The 6434-nt window shown below is 36.6% G+C and overlaps 1 pseudogene; it reads right to left on the bottom strand.

Annotated features, from left to right (window-relative positions):
• Window positions 1–561: 561 nt before the first annotated feature.
• Window positions 562–2081, bottom strand: LOC138174733 (lysophospholipid acyltransferase 5 pseudogene; annotated as a pseudogene).
• Window positions 2082–6434: the final 4353 nt, after the last annotated feature.

The raw sequence follows: 6434 nt of genomic DNA, 5'->3' as shown, positions 1-6434 counted from the left end.
AGAAGGCTGAGAGATTAAGAAAAGGTTAAACATCTAATGAATGTCAGGAGTATGACTTGTTTCCACATATTCTCCATCATCAATTATGTTTTAATGTATTTATGTAGACTATTATCTAAGTAAGAACGTATATCTGTTTAGTAATTGAATATAATTCAAGAAGTGACCAGATTATAGTGGTAAAAATTTTAAATTATAGCTTTTAAAAGAAAATAGTTTTAACACCTTTTTTTTGAAAAACCAAACAAATAGAAGTGGTTTTCCCTGGTACAATTCCAAGGTAGAAAAATGAAGCAGGTAGAACCTGTGTCCCTTCCCTTCCACAGGAAGGTGGTTGTGATATCGGCACATGTATAATCATAGTAAATCAGCAGAAAAGAAAACAGGATTCCCAGATGGAAGGGGAGAGATAAGTCAATGTGTGTGTGGGAGCCCAAGTGTGAGATGGATCCCTTCACATTCCACTAGAGTTTCTTTCCCCTTAACTGGCAAAAGAGATCTGCTGAAGCTTCATGTCTTCCCAGGCCCTGCTTCTCTATCTTCTGCATGTTCTCAGGGCAAAGGAGTCCTATGAAAAGGAAGGCAGTAGCTCCTGTACCAGTCCCATTTTAGGCCACCAGGGAAGCAGATTACTCTGCTTTCTTTAATTTTTTTCTTTCCTTGGCACCATTATTTTGTGAACATAAGGCAATATGAATAGGAGTCTCAGGAAGAAGACATGGCCAAGAAAATAGATAGACTTGTAGATTTTGAATCATTTGTCCCATATAAAAAGGCAGAAAGTAGTCATAGAATAACCCATGAAGAACCAGTGAATGGTTTGCTGCACTAGTTAGAAGACGGGTTTCAGGACAGTGATGGATGCCAGCTTGCTCAAGACTGGGCTCTCTATAATTAAGCGGGCAGCCTGTCTCTCCACAATAATGTTGACGAACTCCATCTGGAAATAGATCAGGTAGCCATAGTGCAGCCCATGCCACAGGGCCAAGAAAAACAGGGATAGACCCTGGGATACCACTTTGTTCCCAAGGAACTTGAGCCTCTTGAAGACGTAGGGGGCCACCCAGGCATTGGTGTTGATGTTGAAAGAGGCGATGGTGCCAGTGAATCGGGGTATGGTCTCAAATAGCCATACATGTTGGCACAAGCATTCCACAGTGGATGTCCCTTTTCATCTAATCCATTGAAGCCAAGCCCAGTCAGAATGCACTCCTTCCATGACCAGCCAGCAGGTGATATTTGTAGTGCACAAACTTGCCCCAAACTAACATGTACATGTAGCAGAACCGAAGGGGTGGTTTTCATAATCCTGGGAGAGGAGATATTCTTCTGTGATATAGGCACTGAGCAGGGAATAGCAGGTAGAAGAGGTCCAAACTCAGATTCTTGAGAGCTGGTAGAATATTGTTGGATTTCTTCCCTGGTACATCAGTCATCTGTCCCTAACAGCTTCATGTAACAGTTCATAGAGAACTGGGATCCAACAAAAAGCTACCATAGAAGTAGGAGAAAGCAGCAATTTCCATCAGGGAAGGAACTGTCAAAATGGCATATTTTTGTTGTAAAACAGACAAGGAATTCCAATCTCTCCCTCCATCATAGTAGTCAACAGCCAGAACAATCAATTTCAAGGTCAGGACACAGTGTGGCATTGTCCACTTGATGTCATAATTGTCAGTGGCTATGTAATAGTAACCAGCAAGAAGGTAGACTATCTGGAAGAAGAAGGTGGTCAAGACAGCAGTAACAGTGAGGCCCATAAGCTGGAGAATGAGGAACTGTAGCACCACACATATCAAGGAGTGGCAGAACTGGTATCCAAAGTTAAAATCGGCAACTGAGAGGCCTGTGACAATGTGGAAGAGATAGATGAGGTAGCAATCCTTGTAGCAAAGGAAATGTCGATAAAACAAGGCAAAGGGGTATCCTAGGACGATGGAGATGATGAGTTGCAATGCCTGTTTGGAGGCACCAAGGTATGCCATCAACTTTCCAAGCCAGTGTGCCTCGACCCCAGCGTGCAGGACCCTGGCCACTAGCTTGGCTACGGTCTCTGCTTCCTGATTAGCTGCCGTTGCCATCTTGCTTTAATGATCAAATGTAAATGATATAATTAGAATATTAATTGCTTATTTGTAATATTATTTTATTTAATCATTGCCACAGTGAAAAGAATAGAAGATAACCAGTGGAAACTATGGGACCTCATGTAAAATGGATCCTTCATACCCATTAATACTGTTTATCACTAAGCGTTTGCTTTTGAAATGGGTCAATAAAAATATTAATAATACCTTATATGGCCAGGGGGCTTCAATGCTGTCTTGACAACAATCAAGGGAGATAAGTAATTATTACATGCATTCCTATTAATTACCCTTGTATGGAATAACTTTTGGGATGGGTGAGAGAGACAGTGAAAACAAGTTATATAAATGGTGAATTTGAATGTACTTGGGGATGCTTGAAAATAATCTAACCATTCCTGGAGAAGTCTTACACTATTAATCTGTTAATAAATATTTTTTTTCTGCATAGAATGAAGGTAAACTTAAGACCAAAACTGTGTAAAATATGATAAATATGAATAAAATAACTTCATATACATATATATGTGTGTGTGTGTGTGTGTGTGTGTGTGTGAATGTGTATGTGTATGTATGGAAAGAGAGAATTAGTGTGTGTGTACATATTAATAGTGTAAGAATTCTACAGGAATGTTTACATTATTTTCAAGCATCCCCAAGTACATGCAAATTCACCACTTATATAACTGGGTGGAAGGTTGGATGTAATTTAGTCCAACCCATACCTAAACCAAACATTCTTTGTTGATATCATGACTAAGTACTCCACCAGGCTTTGTTTGAAGAACTCCAATGACAAAACATGCTACCTGCTGTAATGCCAAGCAAAGGCAACTTCCCAAAGTTCAAAATACCAGCATAGGTGCTCTCCATTTTATTCAGTGAAAAATTAAGAACAGAGAAAATCAAAATATAACATCATTCAAAATACAGCATTTACCAAGTGTAATTCAATAATCTCCAAGTACTATCCCACCCCTGGACATTACATTCATTTTATCAATCACAAAGTCCCTGTTCTAAATACTACTCCACCCCTAGGCTGTACATTCATTTAGTCCATCACAAAGCCCCTCTTCTCAAATGGAGATTAGTTTTCAATCATAAGTAAAGTGCATTCATTTGTTTAATCACAGACCACAAAAAAGTCAAAAGTTCCCCACCCTTGGATTACAATTGAATCTACCCCAAAGTTACAACAAGCTTAAGCACAGCATTTAATACCCAAAGAGAGGTCTTTTCTTCATCTTGACATGAGGCAAGTTCTCAGCAATCTTTGTTCCTGGGGAGACAAAGCCTAGCAAGGCCACAAGATACATTGCCAGTGTCTTCAAGAATTCACTCTCTGTCTGCAGAACAGTCTCAGGAGCTCTGAACCAACAGCAAGGTTCTAAGCCCTCTGCAACAACAGCACTGTCTTTCACCAGTGGACAAATCTGGCAAAACAACATCAAAACAGACAGACAAAGTATCAGCATAACAGCCATGTCTCTTCAATCCTTGGAAGCCCTGAGTGGCAGGTCTCAAAGGTCCTGGGAAATTCAAAGTGTCCCTTGGCAATCCTCTCAGTCTCTCTCTGCCTCCAAGTTGCTGTTTCCAAAAAGTTCTTCTGCCTCTCTCTTTTCTTGTGTCTCTATATTTACATCACCAGCTCCTCCCAGTTCAGCCCTCTCTTTTCATGTCAACAAGTCCATCCCATAAGTGGGATTCACAAGCTCTGGGTTTTAACACAATCAAACCAAAAACCAAGCCAATATAGGGGGATCTTCAAATTCCATTACTATTACACCTGTTAAAATAATGCATTGTATTGTTGGACAGCTTTAATTGTCAGGGAGTTTTTACTTAGATAAAACTATGCCCTGATTCCTTGCAATGTGTATCCATTGGTCCTAATTCAGTTCTTTGGGAACACCCTCTATGTGATTAAAAATCTGTTAACAATGTTAATATTACAAAATGTTTCAATGCATCACCTGACTTCCATCCATATTAATTGTAGCTAAGGAAAAGTAAGTAGGGAAAAAGGAATTATGAAGTAGAACAAAAGGGAATATTAGAAAGAAAAAGAAAAATTTGACCCTCCCCATAGTGCTTAACCATTATTTGATGTATGATTCATGTCTCCCAATTAATCCAGAAATGATTTTCCCATAAGTTCCATAAAAACTTTCTTAGCATCATGATTCCATATAATTTATCCAAGGTTTTAACAAAGTAAAGAAAAATAATTCAGAGGATTAAATAAAACAACTTTCATAGGAGAGAGGAGAGTCAGACAGAAGCGGTTGAGTTCACAAATATTGAATATAACAGGCTTCTTAAAACAAACTATGACACATCATCTTAAGGACAATAAGACTTGAAGATTCTGTGTTTTGAAAATTCTGTGGGCACTGATCTTTAAACATTCACATGTAATATTCAAAGACCAAAATGTAAAGAAACAGATGTCAACTAATGGCAGGGAAAGAATAAGTTTTCTCTTGGTGTCATCATAAAGGTAATGAAGAAATTGCAGGAAAAAGATTGACTATTATATGGTGGATAGATATTATCCCCACAAAAAATAAAAAAAATAAATTAATCTACTTGGAAATAGATGTTTAGCACAACTTTCCTTGTTTAAAATAAGTTGTATAGAATTGTTTTACAGAAAAAGGTAGTGCTGATTTTGGTAGCATCAAATGTGAAGAGAGATAAATTGAAAAGTAGGTTTTATCTATAGAAAATTTGAATTCTCCACTAAATGTGCATTGTACTTCCCTGATTTCTAACATTATGAATTTTTTTTACCTTCATTATCAAAAAGATGTTAATATATGTTATTTCCTCAAGACCCAGGTTAAAAAAAATCTTTCTACAAAAATTCTATGCTGACCCACTTTCATGCTAATGTCTCCTTCTGATTAGAAGTCTTTTGCTGATTTCTTTTTATCCCCAGTGCTTAACACAGTGCTTGTCACATAGAAGGCATTTAGTAAAAGCTTGTTTACTGACTTTAAATAAATAAATATATTACCTTGATTTGTAGTGGTATATCACCCATGATAGGTTCTATCATTGATTTAATTAACCAATAAGCAACAGAAAAATCAAGCAAATCTTTCCCACAAAGAGCTTACATTCTATTTAATCATTTTATATCTCATGCCACTTTCCCCTATGAATTATTGATTGTTTCATATATACATGTGTATATGTGTGCATATCTATCCATTATATAAGTATACATATGTGCATTAACATATAAATATTTATGTACAGACAAAACACATCAGGAAAACCCTTAGAGATATTTTGAATGGCATGGAATATCAAAAATAAAAATTTAAAGAATTTTAAAGAATTTATGCTGTGTAGCACAAAGAATCCCACAAAATTAACAGACATGGATCACTTCTAATAGGTACAATAGGACGAAATTAAGTTGATGAGGTCATGGATCAATTGATAATAGGTATAATAATTTGTTTTTAGAAACATAACTATACAATTTAGCAATACATAGAAGAAAAGAAAGGATCACCACCCTGTCATGAGGACATATCACACAGTGTGGAAGTAGGAAAGTATTCCTATTTAGCTTTAAATTAAGGTGCATAAATGTACTATTTGCCAGGTTTAAAATGTGTTAAAATTTACCTGCTTTACTTTTTTATCATCCACTTCATTATTAATCTTCTAAGAATTCTAGGCTTCTTCTGTTGGCATTTCTTGGTTACAACTCAAGATAAAATCTGTCATAAGAGATTTCTTCTTTAACCCCCAAAGTCACCAATGACAGTTGGCTATCCACTGAAAGTAGACAACCTCAGAGATGTTACTGCCATGCAAAAAGTCAAAGAATGGGAAATGAAGCATGAAATCACCAATGAGATTTTCCTAAATGGAAAATATTTTCTCATTTTTCACTTATAGTTGTGATCCAGACAAATATCTAAGACTGAAGGTAACAGCTATGATTTCATTGTTTAATTTTCACATTTCTAAGAGAAGGTTGAAGTAATTATCTTGATCATTCAAGTAAAAAAAGAACAGCAAACCATTTGTATCTGAATAATTCACCAAGGGCTAAGGATAAATGTCTTGTGAATCAAATATCATGTTGTATCAGCAATGCCATATTCACAATGCCTATGGAGATTACAGATATGCTGATATAATTTTCCATCACAAAATACATCATGCTTGCCATATGGGGGAATAAACTAGAAAATTTATTAAGATACCAAAAGACTGAGTCCCAAAACCAGAAAGTGAAAGCCATCAGAATAGTTATGACATTGGCACAGGTAGATAAAGTAGAAAGCACCCACATTTTCAAGCCTTTAAAACAGAACAGGC

This window comes from Petaurus breviceps, unplaced genomic scaffold (genome assembly GCF_028583685.1).
Source record: "Petaurus breviceps papuanus isolate PSGF00001 unplaced genomic scaffold, PetGlider_PUasm1.0 76, whole genome shotgun sequence".
NCBI classification, from domain to species: Eukaryota; Metazoa; Chordata; class Mammalia; order Diprotodontia; family Petauridae; genus Petaurus; species Petaurus breviceps.
Note: the sequence above shows the minus strand (reverse complement) of the source record. Positions and strands in the feature narration are given on the sequence as shown.